The sequence below is a fragment of the Lutra lutra genome, chromosome 2 (assembly GCF_902655055.1).
Source record: "Lutra lutra chromosome 2, mLutLut1.2, whole genome shotgun sequence".
Classification (NCBI taxonomy): Eukaryota; Metazoa; Chordata; class Mammalia; order Carnivora; family Mustelidae; genus Lutra; species Lutra lutra.
Genome location: NC_062279.1, coordinates 29,233,690 through 29,254,819, shown reverse-complemented (window position 1 = coordinate 29,254,819; position 21,130 = coordinate 29,233,690). Strand labels below are relative to the sequence as shown.

The window sequence follows — 21,130 nt, the reverse complement described above, 5'->3', positions numbered from 1 at the left end:
TTCAGACTACATCAAAACAAAAAACTTTAACACAGCAAAGGAAGTCATCAAAAAAACTAAAAATCTGCTGAATGGGAGAAGATATGAAGCTGTCCAATTTTCCCAGCACCATTTACTGAAGAGACTGTCTTTTTTCCACTGGATATTTTATTTCTGATTTGTCAAAGATCAGTGACCAGAGAGGGTCCATTTCTGGAGTCTCTATTCTGTTCCATTGATCTACAGATGAAAGACCTCAATGTGAGACAGAAATCCATCAAAATCTTAGGGGAGAACACAGGCAGTAACCTCATCAACATTGGCCACAGCAACTTCTTTCAAGATACATCTCCAAAGGCAAGGAAAGCAAAAGCAAAAATGAACTTTTGTGATTTATCAAGCTAAAAAGCTTATGCACGACAAAGGAAACAGTCAACAAAACTAAGAGGCAACCTACAGAATGGGAGAAGATATTTGCAACTGACATTAGAGATAAAGGGCTGATATCCAACATCTATAAAGAACTTCTCTAACTGAATACTCAAAAAACAAAAAACCTAGTCAAAAAATGGGCAGAAGACATGAACTGACACTTCTGTAAAGAAGACATCCAAATGGCCAACAGACACATGAAAAAGTGCTCAACATCACTACTCATCAGGGAAACACAAATCAAAACTACGAAGAGATACCACCTTACACCAGTTAGAATAGCAAAAATTACAAAACAGGAGACAAGAAATGTTGGCAAGGATGTAGAGAAAGGAGGATCCTCTTACACTGTTGGTGAGAATGCAAGCTGGTACAGGCACTCTGGAAAACAGTATGGAGGTTCAAGCTATTAAAAATAGAGCTACCCTACAACCCAGCAATAACACTACTAGGTATTTACCCCAAAGATACAGCTGTAGTGAAAAGAAGGGACACATGCACCCCAATATTCATGGCAACAATGTTCACAATAGCCAAACTGTGTAAGGAGCCGAGATGCCCTTCAACAGATGAATGGATAAAGAAGATATGGTACATATATACAATGGAATATTATTCAGACATCAGAAAGGATGAATATCCACCATTTATACCAACATGGATAGAATTGGAGGGGATAATGCTAAGTAAAGTAAGTCAAGCAGAGAAAGACAATTATCATATGGTTTCAATCATATGTGGAGAATAAGCAAAAGCACAGAGGACACAGGGGAAGGGAGGGAAATCCAGAAGGGGAGAAATCAGAGAAGGAGATGAACCATGAGAAACTATGGACTCTGGGAAACAAACTGAGGATTCCAGAGGGGAGAGGGGTAAGGGGATAGGGTAACAGAGTGATGGGTACTAAGGAGGGCATGTACTGTGATGAGCACTGGGTGTTATATGCAACTAATGAATCAATGAACACTACATCAAAAATTAATGAGGTATTATACAATGGCTAACAACATAATTAAACACATATATACACACATATAGGGGGAAGAGCAAGATGGCAGAGGAGTAGGAGACTGAAATATCATCAGGTCCCAGGAGTTCAATTAGATAGTTCTCAGACTATTCTGAACACCTACAAACTCAAGAGGAGATAGAAGAGAAAAAGAGCAGCAATTCCAGGAACAGAAAAGCAACAATTTTCCGGAAGGTAGGATGTGCAGAGAAGTGAATCTGAAGCCATGGGAAGACAGACCATGGGAGGAGGGGCCAGCTCCCTGCAAGTGAGAGAGCAGTAGAGCACAAAATTGGAACTTTTAGAAGTCTGCTCCACTGAGGGATGTCACTCCAGAGGGACATCACTGCAGAGGCTAAGCATGGGTACAGCCCTCTTGGGGACAGTGTGGTCTCAGGACCCATGGGGTCATAGAAAGACCAGGGGTGTCTGAGTGCAGCAGAGCTCCCAGGTACTAGAGTGGGGAAGCCAGCTACAGAGACAAAGGCAAGAGTGGGCTCTCAGCTCAGGGTTACCTTAAACCATGATCCAAGGCACAATCGGGCCACTGCTCTTCGAGCTGGGACTCCACAAGTGGCAGATCCAGAGAGACCCCCTCCTTCCTCCTCTGGGAGGAGCAGCATGGGACACACAGCAGGAATCTACTGGGTTTGGAGACTCCAAAGGGGCCATGCACCAGAGACAGAAATGCTTGGTCACAGGCTGGGGGAGCTCGGACTGTGGCCGGAGACCAGGGAGATGGGAGAAATTGACTACTTTCCTCTAAGGGTGCACTGAGGAGTAGGGCCCTGAGCTTTTGGCTCCTACAGGGCCAAGATTGGGAGGCCGCTGTTTTCATTCCCATCCTCCAAAACTGTACAGAAAGCATTCAGGGAACAAAAGCTACTGAGAGTGAACCGAACAGATTAGTTAGCCTGGCCCCTGGCAAGGGCAGTGCAATTCCACCTCAGGTCTCAGTGATTCCACCTCAGAATCACTGCAACAGGCCCCTCCCCCAGAAGATCAGCAATAATATCCAGCCAAGAGCACATTCACCAATCAATGAGAACTGTGGAACTCCAATGCTAGGGGAAAGCAACACACAGTATTCCTGGCTTTTCTCCGATGTTTCTTTAGTCTTTCAATGTTAAATTTTTAAAAAAATTTTTCGTGTCTACTTTTTAAATTTTTCCTCTTTTCTATTTTAACTTTTTTGACTATTTTATCTTATCAATATCTCTTTTAAAATACTTTCAGATTTTCATTGTTATAGTCATATTTTATCCCTTATTATATTTAACCTTATCATTTGTGTATATACAGGTTTTTTTTCTTTAAAATTTTGGGATACAAGTTTTCTGCCTGTGGACGCCGCTGAGTAAGCATCGTTAAAGTCTCCCCTCCCACCACCGTCATGTCTAAGTCAGAGTCTCCCAAAGAGCCTGAACAGCTGCGGAAGCTCTTCATCGGAGGTCTGAGCTTTGAAACAACCGATGAGAGTCTGAGGAGCCATTTTGAGCAATGGGGAACACTTACGGACTGTGTGGTAATGAGAGACCCAAACACCAAGTGCTCCAGAGGCTTTGGGTTTGTCACATATGCCACTGTGGAGGAGGTGGATGCAGCCATGAATGCAAGGCCACACAAGGTGGATGGAAGAGTTGTGGAGCCAAAGAGGGCTGTCTCAAGAGAAGATTCTCAAAGACCTGGTGCCCACTTAACTGTGAAAAAGATTTTTGTTGGTGGCATTAAAGAAGACACTGAAGAACATCATCTAAGAGATTATTTAGAACAGTATGGGAAAATCGAAGTGATTGAGATCATGACTGACCGAGGCAGTGGCAAAAAGAGGGGTTTTGCTTTTGTAACATTTGATGACCATGATTCTGTAGACAAGATTGTCATTCAAAAATACCATACTGTGAATGGCCACAACTGTGAAGTAAGGAAAGCGCTCTCTAAGCAAGAGATGGCTAGTGCTTCATCTAGCCAAAGAGGTCGAAGTGGTTCTGGAAACTTTGGTGGTGGTCATGGAGGTGGTTTTGGTGGGAATGACAACTTTGGTCACGGAGGAAACTTCAGTGGTCGAGGTGGCTTTGGTGGCAGTCGAGGTGGTGGTGGATATGGTGGCAGTGGGGATGGCTATAATGGATTTGGTAATGATGGAAGCAACTTTGGAGGTGGCGGAAGCTATAATGATTTTGGCAATTACAACAATCAATCCTCAAATTTTGGACCCATGAAAGGAGGCAATTTTGGAGGCAGAAGCTCTGGCCCTTATGGTGGTGGAGGCCAATACTTCGCCAAACCACGAAACCAAGGTGGCTATGGTGGTCCCAGCAGCAGCAGCAGCTACGGCAGTGGCAGAAGGTTTTAATTACTGCCAGGAAACAAAGCTTAGCAGGAGAGGAGAGCCAGAGAAGTGACAGGGAAGCTACAGGTTACAACAGATTTGTGAACTCAGCCAAGCACAGTGGTGGCAGGGCCTAGCTGCTACAAAGAAGACATGTTTTAGACAATACTCATGTGTATGGGCAAAAAAACTCGAGGACTGTATTTGTGACTAATTGTATAACAGGTTATTTTAGTTTCTATTCTGTGGAAAGTGTAAAGCATTCCAACAAAGGGTTTTAATGTAGATTTTTTTTTGTACCCATGCTGTTGATTGCTAAATGTAATAGTCTGATCATGATGCTGAATAAATGTGTCTTTTATAAAAAAAAAAAATTTGGGATACAATTTCTTCTAATAGATTAAAAAATATAGCCTAAACCTAGCACATGGCTTTGTTCTACTCTCCAGCTTGATCACATTCTTTCCTCTTTTTTCTTTCTTTTTTCAACCAAGTTCTTCCTTTTTTAGAATCTTCTTTAATTTTAATCTTTACAGTCATATTCCATCCTTTCATCATGTTTACCCTTATTTTTGTATATATATATAAGTTTTTCTTTCTTTAAAATTTTGGGAAGTAGTTTCTTCTAACAGACCAAAATTACACCCAAAATCAAATGTGTGGCTCTGTTGTATTCACTAGTCCAATATATATTTTTTTCTCCCCCCCACTTACTTTTCCCCCTGGTTTCAGCTGTCTTCTGATTTTGTTAGTGTATGTCTTCTGCAGTTGTTGCTATCTCTTTAATATTTTGTTCTCTCATTCATCTATTCTTATCCAGATAAAATGACAAGTCGGAAAAAACCACTGCAAAAAAAAATAAATAAATAAAAGAACAAGAGGCAGTACCAATGGCTAGGGACCTAAGCAATACAGACATTAGTAATATGTCAGAACTAAAGTTCAGAATGACGATCATCAAGGTGCCAGCTGGGCTCAAAAAAAGCAGGGAAGATATCAGAGAATCCCTTTCTGGAGAAATGAAAGAACTAAAATTTAACCAAGTTGAAATCAAAAAAGCTATTAATGAGGTGCAATAAAAAATGGAGGCTCTTACTGCTAGGAAAAATAAGGCAGAAGAGAGAATTAGTGATATAGAAGACCAAATGATGGAAAATAAAGAAGCTGAGCAAAAGAGAGAAAAAAAACTACTAGACCAAAAGGGAGAAATTGAGATATAAGTGATACCATAAGACAAAACAATATTAGAATAACTGGGATCCCAGAAGAAAAAGGAGAGAGATGGGGACAGAAGATATATTGGAGCAAATTATAGTAGAGAATTTCCCTAACTTGGTGAAGGCAACAAGCATAACCCAGGAGGCACAGAGAACCCCCTCAAAATCAATAAAAATAGCTCCATACCCCATCATCTAATAGTAAAACTTACAAGTCTAGTGACAAAGAGAAAATCCAGAAAGCAGCTCAGGATAAGAGGTCTGTAACATACAATGGTAGAAATATTAGATTGGCAGCAGACCTATCCACAGAGACCTCGCAGGCCAGAAAGGACTGGTATAATATATTCAGAGCACTAAACAAGAAAATATGCAGCCAAGAATACTATATCCAGGTAGGCTGTCATTGAAAATAGAAGGAGAGATAAAAAGCTTCCAGGACAAACAAAAATTAAAAGAATTTGCAAACACCAAATGAGTCCTACAGGAAATATTGAGAGGAGTCCTCTAAGCAAAGAGAGAGCCTAAAAGTAACAGACCAGAGAGGAACACAGACAATATACAGTAACAGTCACCTTACAAGCAATACAATGGCACTAAATTCATATCTTTCAATAGTTACCCCAAATGTAAATGGGCTAAATTCCCCAATCAAAAGACACAGGATATCAGAATGGATTAAAAAAAAAAAAAGGGGGGGCGCCTAGGTGGCTCAGTGGGTTAAGCCGCTGCCTTTGGCTCAGGTCATGATCTCAGGGTCCTGGGATCGAGTCCCGCATCGGGCTCTCTGCTCAGCAGGGAGCCTGCTTCCCTCTCTCTCTCTCTCTCTCTGCCTGCCTCTCCGTCTACTTGTGAGCTTTCTCTGCCAAATAAATAAATAAAATCTTTAAAAAAAAAAAAAAACAAGACCCATCAATATGCTGTCTACAAGAAACTCATTTTAGACCCAAAGACACTTCCAGATTTAAAGTGAGGGGGTGGAAAACAACTTACCACACTAATGGACATCAAAAGAAAGCTAGGGTGGCAATCCTTCTATCAGATAAATTAGATTTTAATCCAAAGACTAACAAGAGATGAGAAAGGACACTATATCATACTTAAAGTGTCTGTCAAACAAGAACATCAAGCAATTTTAAATATCTATGCCCCTAACATGGGAGCAGCCAATTATATACACCAATTAATAACAAAATCAAAGAAACACATCAACAATAATATAATAATAATAGGGGACCTTAACACCCTCCCTTACTAAAATGGACAGATCATCTAAGGAAAAGATCAACAAGGAATAAAGACCTTACATGACACACTGGACCAGATAGACATCACAGATATACTTAGAACATTCCATCCCAAAGCAACAGAATACACATTCTTCTCTAGTGCACATGGAACATTCTCCAGAACAGATCACATCCTAGGTCACAAATCAGGTCTCAACCAGTACCAAAAGACTGGGATCATTCCCTGCGTATTTTCAGACTACAATGCTCTGAAGCTAGAACTCAATCACAAGAGGAAAGTTGGAAAGAACTCAAATACATTGAGACTAAAGAGCATCCCACTAAAAAATGAATAGGTCAACCAGGAAATTAAAGAAGATTTTTAAAAAGTCATGGAAACAAATGAAAATGAAAACACAACTTTCAAAATCTGCAGGACTCAACAAAGGTGGTCCTGAAAATAAAGTATATAGCAATACAAGCCTTTCTCAAGAAACAAGAAAGGTCTCAAGTACACAACCTAACCCTACACATAAAGGAGCTGGAGAAAGAACAGCAAAGAAAGCCCAAACCCAGCAGGAAAAGAGAAATCATAAAGATCAGAGCAGAAATCAAAGAAATAGAAACCAAAACAATGGTACAACAAATCAATGAAACTAGGAGCTAGTTCTTTAAAAGAATTAGTAAGGTTCATAAACCCCTGGCCAGACATATCAAAAAGAAAAGAGAAAGGACCCAAATAAATAAAATCATGAATGAAAGAGGAGAGATCACAACCAACACTAAAGAAATACAAACAATTATAAGAACATATTATAAGCAAATATGCCAGCAAATTTGACAATCTGGAAGAAATGAATGCATTCCTAAAAATGTATAAACTACCAAAACGCAACCAGGAAGAAATAGAAAACCTGAATAGACCCATAACCAGTAAGGAGATTGAAGCAGTCATCAAAATTCTCCCAACAAGTAAGAGCCCAGAGCCAGATGGCTTCCCAGGGGAATTCTACCAAACATTTAAAGAAGAATTAATACCTATTCTCCTGAAACTATTCCAAAAAACAGAAATGGCAGGAAAACACCCAAACCCTTTTTATGAGGATAAAATTATCTTGATCCCAAAACCAGACAAAGACCCCATCAAAAAGAATTACAGACCAATATCCTTGATGAAATGGATGCAAAAATTCTCAGCAAAATACTAGCCAATAGGATCCAACAGTACATTAAAAGAAATATTCCCCACAACCAAGTGGGATTTATTCCTGGGATGCAAGGGTGGTTCAACATCTGTGAATCAATCAATGTGATACAATACATTAATAAAAGAAAGAACAAGAACTATATGATACTTTCAATAGATGCTGAAAAAGCATTTGACAAAGTACAGCACCCTTTCTTGATCAAAAATCTTCAAAGTGTAGGGATAGAGGATACATACCTCAATATCATCAAAGCCATCTATGAAAAACCCTTAGTGATTATCATTCTCAATGGGGAAAAACTGAGACTTTTTCTGCTAAGGTCAGGAACATGGCAGGAATGTTTACTATCACCACTGCTATTCAACATAGAACTAGAAGTCCTAGCCTCAGCAATCAGACAACAACAACAACAAAAAAAGGCATCCCAATGGGCAAAGAAGAAGTCAAACTATCACTCTTTGAAGATGACATGATACTCTATGTGGAAAACCCAAAAGACTCCACTCCAAACCTGCTAGAACTCATACAGGAATTCAGTAAAGTGTCAGGATATAAAATCAATGCATAGAAATCAGTTGCATTTCTATACACCAACAGCAAGACAGAAGAAAAGAGAAATTAAGGAGTCAATTCCATTTACCATTGCACCCAAAACCATAAGATACCTAGGTATAAACCTAACCAAGGAGGCAAAGAATATGTACTCAAAAAACTATTAAGTACTCATGAAAGAAACTGAGGAGGACATAAAGAAATGGAAAACCATTCCATGCTCATGGACTGGAAGAACAAATATTGTGAAAACACCTATGCTACCTAAAGCAATCTACACATTTAATGCAATCCCCATCAAAATATCATCATTTTTTTCAAAGAAATGGAATAAATGATCCTAAAATTTATATGGAACCAGAAAAGACCCTGAATAGCCAGAGGAATGTTGAAAAAGAAAACAAAAGTCGGTGGCATCACAATTCCATACTTCAAGCTCTTTTACAAAGCTGTATTCATGAAGCAGTATGGTACTGGCACAAAAACAGACACATAGATTCATGGAACATAATAGAGAGCCCAGAAATGGACCCTCAACTCTACAGTCAACTAATCTTAGACAAAGCAGGAAAGAATGTCCAATGGAAAAAAGACAGTCTCTTCAACAAATGGTGTTGGGAAAATTGGACAGCCACATGCAGAAGAATGAAAGAGGACAATTTCCTTATACCACACACAAAAAGAGACTCCAAATGGATGAAAGACCTCAATGTGACACAGGAATCCATCAAAATCCTTGAGGAGAACACAGGCAGCAACCTCTTCAACATCAGCCACGGCTACGTCTTCCTAGAAACATCACCAAAGGCAAGGGAAGCAAGGGCATAAAGGAACTATTGGGACTTCATCAAGATCAAAAGTTTTTGCACAGCAGAAGAAACAGTCAACAAAATCAAAAGACAACTGATAGAATGGGAGAAGACAGTTGCAAATGACATAACAGATAACGGGCTAATATCCAAAATCTATAAAGAACCTCTCAAACTCAACACCCAAAGAACAAATAATCCAATCAAGAAATGGACAGAGGACATGAACAGACATTTCTGCAAAGACAACATCCAAATGGCCAACAGACACATGAAAAAGTGCTCTACATCACTCAGCATCAGGGAAATACAAATCAAAACCACAGTGACATACCACCTCACAACAGTCAGAATGGCTAAAATTGACAAGTCAGGAAAAAACAGATGTTGATGAGGATGCAGAGAAAGGTGAACCTTCCTACACTGTTGGTGGGAATGCAAGTTGGTGCAACCACTCTGGAAAAGAGTATGGAGGTTCCTCAAAAAAAGTTGAAAAAAGAGCTACCCTATGACCCAGCAATCGCACTACTGGGTATTTATCCTAAAATACAAATGTAGTGATCCAAAGAGGCACGTGCACCCAAATGTTTATAGCAGCAATGTCTACAATAGCCAAACTATGGAAAGAACCTAGATGTCCATCAACAGATGATTGGATAAAGAAGATGCGGTACAGATATACAATGGAATACTATGCAGCCATCTAAAGAAACAAAATCTTGCCATTTGCAACATGGATGGAACTAAAGGGTATTATGCTAAGCGAAATAAGTCAATCAGACAAAGACAATTATCATGTGATCTCTCTGATATGAGGAATTTCAGTGGCAGGGCAGAGGGTCATGGGGGCTAGGGAGGGGTGAAAAAAGGAAACAAGATGGGATCGGGAGGGAACCAAACCACAACAGACTCTTAATCTCATGAAACAAACTGAGGGTTGCTGGGGGAGTGGGTAGGAATAGGGTGGCTGGGTTATGGACACTGGGGAGGGTACGTGCTATGGGGAGTGCTGTGAAATGTGTAAGCCTAATGATTCACAGACCTGTGCCCTGGGGCAAATAATACATTATATGTTAATTAAAAAAAATTTTTTTAAAGCACACACACACACACAAACAAATACAGAAAACAAACTGATGGTTGCCAAAGGGTCAAAGATGGGAAATTGCGCAAAATGGATGAAGGGGAAAGGGAGATTTGAGCTTCCCAGTTATGGGATGAGTAAATCATGGGCATAAAAAGCAGAGCAGCAGGAATACTGTCAACAATATTGTAAAGGCAACATAATAGGACAGAGGGTAACTATATTTCTGGTGAACATAGCATAACATATAAACTTGTCAAATGACTAAGCTGTATACCCAAAACTAATGTAACATTGCATGTCAGCTACACTCAAATAAAAAAAATAATTAAATGAAATGACGCCTGATACAGAGAAGTCATTCAATAAATACTTATTGAAAAATACATAAACACATGCCAGTATCTGCATAAATTTTTTTTTCCTGAAGGGCTACAGAAAAGGCTAAGCAGTAACCTTTAGAGAAAGAGAAAGACACAGGGTGAAATGGGAAGCGATATTTTGTTCCTATTTCATGCCTTAATATATTATTTGAGTTATCTCATTATATACATATATTCAATCTATGGCTTTTAAGTCATCAGGAATTCTCTGATGTTTTGTTTTTTATAACTGTGGACTAAAAACAATAAATGATTTTTTTAAGTAATGAAATGGGTATCTACTATGAGAACTTTCCCCAGACTTAAGTGATCCATCTCCTCCACAGATCAATGAAGTTAAGTACCCACCTACCGCCCCACTGCTCACCAATCTTCTCCCTGGAGGAATATACTCTACCTAATCATGGCCCATTCTAAAGACCATGCAAGGATTTGCAGTGACTATAACAACAGAAAAGTAGAGGAGTGTCCTTATTACCAGAAAGCATCATATCCACTAACTAGGGAATGGTCCTAGCTGAAAAATATATCTGAGTCTACCTTCTGTTCACCAAGCATAAAATTTGTCCCAAGAGGTACAGTACCTTCCTTACTGTATGGCTCTCACGTATATCAACTTCCCCTTTCAGTCAGCCTCCTTCCCCCAGGATCCTTCATTGCCAATGTGCTCAGAGGAAGCACAGCACAGGCGTACCCCACTTGAACTTACCACTATTCTTTCTATCCCATCCACTTCTCTCTCAGGTCAGGCCATCCCTTCCCTCTTCCATACCGCATTCTTAAAGTCCTCTCCATTTCCAACCATGCCTTCAGAAACCTGTTTTTATTAGTAGTAGTTTGTGGTTTAAAAAAAGCCCCTTAAATCTACCATGGAGTCATAAAAGCACAGACCTCCAAAACAAAAAGCGCTAGATATTTCCGTGAAATAGATAGCTGATGAGTTTATAGCTAAAACAAACAAACAAATCACTTCTTTCTCAATCAAATGCCCATGTTATATACAGATAAAAGAATTTTTTAAACTCATTCTTAATCCAACCATGAAAAGCTTGCCAGAACTAAAGCTAGGGCGCATTTCCATGATTATATCATTGAAACCATATATTTAAATGTGTATATTAATTTTTTTTACTTTCCATTGTAACATAAGCAATAAAACTTCTCTATAAGCATAACTTTAAATGGCTGCTCATCATCCCATTATATGGATGCAACACAATTTACCTTAATCATTTCCCATTCATTGGATACTTAAATTGTTTTGCTGGATATATAGAATTGTCCAATTAGAAATGATGCTAAAATTATTTTATGAAAATCTGTACCTTGTATCATTTCCTTAGGAAAGATCCTGAGAATGGGAGATGCCAAGTCAAATAATATTAATAGTTTGGGGGCTTTCAATATATGTTATCTAAATATAATATAGGCATGTAATTACATTTTATACTCAGAGCAAGCATGCTCAAGCATTAGACATTTGCTCTTTGATAACTATAGCTGACCCTTAAACAATGCCAGGGTTAGGGGCACCAAACCCCCATGCAGTCAAAAAATCCATGTATAACTTTGGACTCTGCAAAAATTTAACTACTAACAGCCTACTGTTGACCAGAAGACTTACTAGTAACATAAACAACTGACTGCCACACATTCTGTATGGCATATAAATTATATACTATATTTTTATAATAAAATACTAGAGAAAATACATTTATACCACTGTACTGTATTTATTTTATATTATATATTATATTTTATATTATATATATTTATACATATTTATATTTTATATTATATAATATATATATTATATTTTATTAAGATTTTATTTATTTATTTTTTTGAGAGCAAGAGAATGAGCAGGGAGAGGGGCAGAGGGAGAAGCAGACTCCCTGATGAGCAGCTCCAGGATTATGTCCTGAGCTGAAGGCAGACTCTTAATAGACTAAGCCACCCAGGCACCTCTGTACTGTACTTCTTTTTAAAAATCTGCATATAAATGGACCCTCACAGTTCAAACTCCTGTTGTTCAAGGGTCAACTGTATATACATAAAAGAGTACCTCATTCTTTTTATATTGATTTTTTTTTAAAGTAAAGGGATTTTGTTAAGGTTTCTTGGAAAATTCTCTGAACTGTTCACATCTTTTCCTCCTTTTCTAAGTTTTGGTCTTAATATATATTTCTTTGGATGCCAAGTAGAATATTACCTTAGGTAGCTGTTAGAAATATTCCCCTCCCACCAAAAAAAAAGAAAGAAAGAAATATTTTCCCAATGTGTTACATGCATTTTACTTTGTATTGTTTTGTTTTGTTTTTGTTTGCTTTTTAACTTTGTATTTAACAATATATCTTCAGGGTCTTTCCATGTCAGGGACACTTGGGTGGCTCAGTTGGTTAAACTACCTTTAGCTAAATATAGTATATAATTCATATGCCAAATGTGTGCCAGTCAGTTTTTTATGTTATCAGTAAGTCTTCTGGTCAACAGTAGGTGGTTAGTAGTTAAAGGAAGGGTCCTGGGATCGAGTCCTACATCAGGCTCCTTGCTCAGCTGGGAGCCTGCTTCTCCCTCTGCCTGCTGCTCCCCTTGCTTGTGCTCACTCTCTCTCACACAAATAAATAAATAAAATCTTAAAAAAAAATAAAGGATCTTTCCATGTCAGTTCTGGTAAATACAGTATTTCAGAGTATTGTTTTTGTATTTTTTAAATAGAAAAAGGGTTTTTTAAAATTATTTTTATGTGAGAAGTCAAGTCTATCAGTCTTCTCTTTCATTGCCTGCAGGCTAAAAAAAAAAAAATCCTTTCCTATTCTTAGATCAGATAACATTCAACCATATTTCTATTATTTTCATGTTTTGTTGACATTTAGTGTTTTAATCCATCAGAAAATAGATGATCATTTGGTAAGAGAAAATTCTAAACAATTTTCTAGTAATTTTAGAAGTAATGATTAAATAATCCTACGCTTTATTACTGATTTGCTTTGCCTCCTTTTCAGGCATTAAGTCTTATTCACATCAAGTTATTTTTCTAAATTATCTATTCACTTACCTACTAGTACCATACAGATATAATTGCTATAGTTTTATAAGTGATAACAAATATTTTAAATACACTCCAGTAAGGTTGCTTCTATAATATTTTATTTCTTTCTCAGCATTTTTTAGTGCTGTTCTCACCTGTTTGTTCTTCCAAGTGATGGTAAAAGAAAAAAAAAATCTCAATTTTCAAGGGAAAAATATCCTGTTGGACTTTTTATTGCATTAATACTATAAGTTAATTTGGGAAAAAAAAAAACTGACATTTTCACATAAATCCTCATCCTTTTCAAGGACATTTTATGTCTACATTATTCCAATTCTTTTATATCTCTCAGTTGAGTTTTGCAATGTTCTCCACAGAGGTTCACACATTTCATTTTCGTGTTATTCATAGACATTTTTCTCCCTCTTATTATTATTGTGAACAAATCTTTTTTTCATTGTTACTGCTAACTGGTTATTGCCATAGAGATTAGCCACAATAATATTAACCCAGAAAACTTTTTTTTTAAGATTTTATTTATTTATTTGACAGAGAGAGATCACAAGTAGGCAGAGAGGCAGGCAGAGAGAGAGAGAGGAGGAAGCAGGCTCCCTGCAGAGCAGAGAGCCCGATGCGGGGCTCGATCCCAGGACCCTGGGATCATGACCTGAGCCGAAGGCAGAGGCTTTAACCCACTGAGCCACCCAGGCGCCCCAAACCCAGAAAACTTTTAAAGCAAGTATTACCAAGTGCTCATTTCTACAAAAGAGAAATAAATCTCTGTAAAATACTCAAAATGCATCTACCTTTAAGAATTCTGTCATTCTGATGAACCCTCTAAAATAAACTGTGCATAAATAAGTTGATTTGCTCAATTGCTTAAGCCGTATATTTTTTTAGATACAGGATAATGCTTACTAAAATATTATTGGTTAGAATGACTGCTCTGAAATAATTTTTGCTAATAATTAGATAACAGAGCCAGTTGTCTACTAATATTTCTCCTACTCTATAAAACACACACACACGCACATGAGATCTGTATAAAGGAGACTGCTTAATTTTCTCTTCTCAGTAATGGAGTGAAATAGAGGGAAAGGCAAATGGGTCCAGCTCATTTGAAAATGCTGTAAAGTCTCTAAACTGCATTTGCCCTAAAGAAAAAAGGTCAAAATGTATCCTTATTTTAATGCGATGAAAATGAACTTTTGCAAACAACACTTCAACTCAATCCATCCCTAGACCAAAATTGACTCATTGACTCACATAATTAGAAAGTCCAAGAGTAGAAAGGCATATTCAAGGTTTGTTTCCTCTACATCCCCCTCCCCTTCCTCTGCCTTATCTTCTTTTGGTTCTGCTTTTCTAGGCTTCTCTTTGCATACTGACTTCATTCCCAGTGGTGATAAATAGGATTTATCTCCACCCCTGGAACCGTTAGGCTTTCCCATGTATTTACTACCTATTTCTCATTCTCCCTAATAAACATCTCATCAACATGATGGACCAAAGTGAAGTTCTGCATAGTGTCCAGATAATCTAAGTCCCTTCAGACTGTATTACAACAGGTGGAAGGACAGTTAGCATGGACCTGTGGCAAGATCATAAATGTGTATTGTTGTCCAGTCCACACAGATGAAAACTAATTCTGACCCTTTTTCTTGCTAAGGCTGAAAAGAAGGCATCCACCGTATTGAGGACTGCTTACCTATCATTTCTCTGAGGCTGAGTTTAATCTGCTCTGGGTTTATCTGTTGATATGTCTGGCATAGCCACCACAACGGGCTACTACTTGACTGTAGTTTATTGTCATCTGCCAGAAACCATTTCATTTTTGTAGGGTCAAGATGGGTAAAATAAACAGGGATTTAAAGGACCACTTTTGCCTTTTTTAAGTTTGGAGTGGGGCATCCGTATCTGAGACAGCCCTAGACTGCAATATTTTGTTTTTTATTTACTCTCTTGGCCAGGGTGAAGGACAGTTTCTGAGGCTTCCCCATATGACCACTCTTCACCATAGACCAAGAAACAATGTGAGAGCGCTACCGACTTCCAGTAAGACAACAGAACACCTTTCTTCTTTTCAAATATAAGTTCCCTCTACACAGGACATGAGCTGCATCTTAAATTTCAAATGTATTATATTCTCATTTTCATTCAATTTGAAATATTTCCTAAGTTCCCTTATGGATTTGTTTCTGACCCGAGACTGCTTAGAAGAGTGTCCCTTCTAATTAAATATTTGGGAATGGGGAAATGCCCACTGAGTGCACTCAGGACTCTTTGTGAGGTGGACCCAGCCAGGACTCCATTTATTACCTGGACCCCATCTACTTACCGCCTTTCTCCATGAAAGGCATAATTCTTTTAGGTTCCCTGATATCAGTGTCAATTTGGACCCTACATTGAACAGTCTTCAAAATCTTCTTTCCGCAGCATAAGATTTCCCTAGTATAGGGTTATGGCCATGATCCCTTTGCAAGAAAACAGAGAAGTTCCTTAATGCTTATACTTTTCATAATGCTTCAGCATTTTTCCTCATGGGAACCGCCTTCTCCTTCAGTCAATGGCTTCTGTGTGTGAGAATTGACTCAGTCCAAAAATTGGGCAAGGACAGTGAGATTTTATTGGGCTAATTGATATAAGCCTCCTGATCATCCATCCCTAATTTCTCCTGATAGTATAAATTATGCAATACTCTTGTTAATTGTCATCTATCTGGATCCTAATAACACTGCATGCTAGTAACAGTTTCCATAGCTCTCTCAAGTTCAGGGCCCCCTCACCACCCAACCAACCCTGCTGTTCATTACTCTAATGGCACTCACCTTGTTTCAGATGGTTAAGCAGTGCCACCTAGCCCCTATTAGGGATAATTCCGTAACAGCATCTCCTAGCACCAGCTCTGACATACAAAACTTCTCAAGGGCGGCCTTGCCAATCCTGTGAGGAGCTCCTGACCTGGGATAGATCTTCAGAGTTGCTCCAGATTGACACACGCTGTCCAGGCCTTTGTACCCCTGCCTGCACTGACCAGTCACTGAATGCGGACTGCTCCCCTGCCCCCTTACATGCAGGAGAAAGTGTAACTTTTGGTGAATGAGCAGCTCCCTTTAGCCCAAAACTCCCAAAGAGAGATGCCACTAGAAGTTGTGACAAGCCAGCACTCCTGGCAGCTAGGGGACTGAGGGCTTCCGTCCAGAACAGGGATCTGGAAGATACATCACAGCATCCATCAACATAAAATACATGCAAGGATGATTAATAAGATAAAGGGTTTTCAGAAGATGGGGGAGTAGGGGAGTGAATTTTTTTAATCGACTTAATGACACTCTAGGTCAAATCAGTTGAAACCATTTCCATAGAGCTAATAAAATAAACTCAGATGATTAGACACAAAGTTTCAAAGTCGTCATTGAATAGCTCCCAAGGCAGGACATCTTCTCCAGATACTTCCTTTAACTTTATGAAGAACTAGGGTATTTGGATTGCACACTGGTGGCCTAAAAGTCCAAAGGCTGTTCACAGAGGTATTTTGCTTGGCACTCAGTGTTTTCTAAAAGTCAAACGAGGCGTGGGATGCCTGGTGGCTCAGTCATTAAGCATCTGCCTTCGGCTCAGGTCCTGATCCCAGGGTCCTGGGATTGAGCTCCACATTGAGCCCCGCATGGGGCTCCCTGCTCAGTGGGAAGCCTGCTTCTCCCTCTCCCACTCCCTGTGCTTGTGTTCCCTCTCTCACTATGTGTCTCTCTGTCAAATAAATAAATACAATCTTTAAAAGTCAAATGATGTGCAAATAGGTAAAATCAGTCAATCTCACAATAAAATCAGATTTTCATCATCTCTTGAAAAAAAAAAAAAGATCCAGAAACACTGGTCTAACAAGAGTGCATTCTCAAGAGTGGACTGCACTCTCCCCCTATCACACTCAATGGCTGGGACCCCAGCTAACCTGGCCCATCTTCTGGTAAAAGCACTTTCTATCGCCTGTGGCATAACAATACCAAGTTGGCAAAGGTTCAGGTGCAGCAAGTTTGCACCACTGAGCAGCCGAGAGTCTGGAATATATATTTTTTTTATTTCCTACAGTTTCAGAGAATCACTAATAAAATTTGCACTTCAATCCACCTAGCTCTTCAAGACCCTTAATCTCCAAAGGTCAACCATGTGAACAGACAGAGTTTGGGACAACTATGCCAACAGTGAAAAAGAGGGCCCTGTAACTTTTTTTTTTAATTAGATTTTTTTAAAGATTTTATTTATTTATTTGACAGACAGAGATCACAAGTAGGCAGAGAGGCAGGCAGAGAGAGAGCGGAGGAAGCAGGCTCCCTGCTGAGCAGAGAGCCCAACGAGGGGCTCGATCCCAGGACCCTGGGATCATACCTGAGCCAAGGGCAGAGGCCCAACCCACTGAGCCACCCAGTGCCCCAAGGGTCCTGTAACTTCTTAACCAGCCCAAAATATCCATTTCTAAATGTATTTATAAACAGAAATGAACTATGCTGTGCCCCATAATGCTGGCTTCCAGATTAATTACTTTTAAGTTTCCCCCAAATTACCTCCCACCCTCCCATTCAGTATTAAAAGCTATTTTGTAAGGACTTTTCCACTTTAAAGTGTACATCTTTATGAAAAAAATAGCCCATAATAGAATAATCCTCCTGCTCACTGGTTCCTAAAATGTTATGACATTCAGATCCCCAAACACCATAAATTTCTTGCATAATATGTAGAATGGACCAAAGAACTTTGTGTGACCATCTGTCCTAAAGATAGCAAACAGCCTGACACAGGGAAATATAAATGTTAAGAGCAAGCACACCTCGATGACTGGGGAACCAAAGAAGGAAATGACAGCAGAAGATCCCTGTCACTCATGGAAGGGACTGAGAATGAACCTCCATAATGCTGACAGGGAGGAAATGGTAGTAACTTTTATTTCTAACAAAGTATTGTATGGTCTTTCCCCCCAACATCCGAGAAAGGGATCAAGTGTAAAACCTTGATTATGGTTTTAAACACAAATCTCTTGACATTAACAGCACTCAAAAGGCAAGCCATCTCTATGCAACCCCCAAACAGAAGATCCTCAATCAAGGCAGGGGGAGGATGGGGGTCATGAAGGGGATTCCTAATAATCATTCTTCTTCAGTGGTAATGGGTTTGGCTACAGCAAGCAGAACAAAGGGAAGGAGGTAATGGTGACAGCCTGGGGAAAACAAGCAGAACGCTGAGGTAAGAATATGAGGTTCCTAGCATTGGACACTTTCCAACGATAAGATAAATCCATCTCACAAGAGTCTTGTGGGAATGAGGTAATCAAAATTATGCTATGGCTTATTATGCATAGAATGATGAACAGATGTTTTCGCTCTCCTCTGAGGAGCCAACAAGTAGGAAAGGGCACACACTGCAGAACAAAGGATGTCACTGTGTTTCTACAACTCAGTGTATATCTGCATCACCTACTGAATCCAAATCTCTCAGGGAACAGGGTCAAGATTTTGCATTTCTGGCAAATACCAGAGGTGATTCAAACTGAGAGGGTCTACAGACTGTACTTACATATATTCTGCACATGAAGCGAGACAGAACGAAGACCGTTCTAGAAGTTGGGAGTTAAATCTCTAGAGTGAGGTGGTAATAAGGAATGCTGAAGAGAACAGAAATTTCTAGAACGGAAATCCTTCTTTCCTAATCACTAAGAAGAGGGGGAAATTATATTTTTCCTGTGCATAGTTCCAGAAAGCAGATGAAAGGAGAATTTGAGGCAAAAATGTTCTTTTTAGAACAGAACCTCATTGGCTACATCAGCAGGAAGTCAAGAAGTAAACACTAGAGTGGAAGGGGTCTAGATTGCACTTACCGAGGAGTCCTTGCCCCCAACAACTCTAACTGGCAGAGTAAACTTCCACAACTGCTTTACTCTGTGCTTCTTTGGATACGATTTTCTTCATGAATAAAATGAGATTAGCCTAGAATTTCTAGGTGCCCCTCTTTAGTTTTCTATTGCTTTATAACAAATTACCACGAACTCAGTGGCTTTAAACAACACAGGTTTACTATCTCACAGTTCTGGAAGCTAAAAGCCCAGAGCTAGATTCTCTGCTCAGAGTCTCACCAGGCTGAAATCAAGAGGCCTCACCAGAAACTAACCCTGCCAACACTGTGAGAACATAAATTTCTGTTGTCTGAACCACCCCATCTCTGGCATCTTGTCCTGGCAGCCCTGACAAACTAATACATCTTTCGAGCCCAGTGGCTGTAGCAGAATTCTGTTTCTTGTGGTTGTAAGACTGAAGTCCTTGTTTCCTTGTTGGCAGTCAGCCAGGAATGTTCTACACGCCACCTGCCTTCCTGGTCACGTGGTCCCTTGCATCTTCAAGTCAGCAATGGAGAAATTCTTGCACACTGAATCTCCCTCATGCTTCAAACCCTTGACTACCTCTGTCTCTAACCTACAGACTCAGATTTTAAAAGCTCGCTAACTGATTATGTGATTACATCATCTCCACATAGATAAACTGTCCCTCTTAAGGTCACTTGATTTGGGACCTTAATTACATCTGCAAAATTTCTCCAAGTGCTACCAACATTAGTGCTTGATTCAACAATTGTGATAACTTGTATGTATACCAAGGTCCAGGAATCTTGGGGACATCAGAATTCTATCTACCACATGCCCTTCAAGCCAGCTAAGGGCTAATGTTTTATAATTTTATTATGTGAAGACAGTTTATTTACTCATTATATTTCATGAGCATATATAATATATATATATTACATATATTATAAGTATATATAAATATATATCTTCTCTATATAAATTTCATGATATATATTTCTTATATATATTTTCATTATATATAAATTTCATTACATAAAATATATAAATTTATATATACTTCTTATAGGAAATTTTATTATATATGTGTATATATATTTCTTTCACTATATAAATAAATTTCATTATATATTTTATTATATATAATATATAAATGTCATTAACAGTGTCATGTTCCTGGCAAACCTGGACACATTACACTGTACCATCATAAAGTTTCTGCTTTTATGATTTTCCCCTAAAAAATGTAATTTGTGATCACTGTCATTTTTGTTTAAATAGAGTTGTGATTAAAGTTTGTTTTTAAAACTTAAAAATACACAAAAAAATACATTTAGACTACTATGTTTCATCTATAAAAGAATAAAACTAAAGACTTTAAAATTGTTTAGTCCACTGGTTTTTCAGTATTCCTTTTTTTTTTAAATGTTGTTAGTCACCATACAGTACATCTTTAGTTTTTGATGTAGCATTCCATGATCCATTGTTTGCATATAATACCCAGGGCTCCATGCAATCCATGCCCTCCTCAATACCCACCACCCATTCCCCCATCCCCCTCCCTTCTAAAACCCTAACTGAGAAGCTCTTAAATCAAGTGAAATCTTACACAGAACCTCAAATAACACTGAGATTACACTGCTGAAGTGAAATGAGGTCCCACTGTGCCCCCAATACACATAAAAGCACATCTGTAAGAAACATAATCCCACTTCCTTACTTTTTCTGAAACTTTCAAGTTTAAAGACAGAATATGCCTCCTCCAAGTCTATATTAACATCAGTAGTAAGTCAAGCCTAGAACTCAGATATCCCAAGTCTTGGTTTAATGTTCTTTGTAGCCAGCATGCATAACAGACTGTAGATCTCTCCGTGAATCCTTTCTACCTACCATGCAACAGTTGGAGAAGTGGTTTCAGCCCACTTCCAGGGATGGGACCTGATTGTTTTAACCTAATTAGCATGGTCCCCTTACTTTTGCCACAGTTAATTGGTTAAGGTCAACCAGACCTGAATCA

At 38.8% G+C, this 21,130-nt stretch overlaps 1 long non-coding RNA gene across 1 annotated transcript; it reads right to left on the bottom strand.

Annotated features, from left to right (window-relative positions):
- Positions 1 to 329: 329 nt before the first annotated feature.
- On the bottom strand, positions 330 to 8,939 carry LOC125094295 (uncharacterized). The gene is made up of 3 exons (XR_007125444.1): positions 8,907 to 8,939; positions 567 to 571; positions 330 to 459 (listed from the first exon to the last, which is right to left on the bottom strand). It is a non-coding gene; the product is annotated as an uncharacterized LOC125094295 (long non-coding RNA).
- Between the last annotated feature and the right edge of the window lie 12,191 nt (positions 8,940 to 21,130).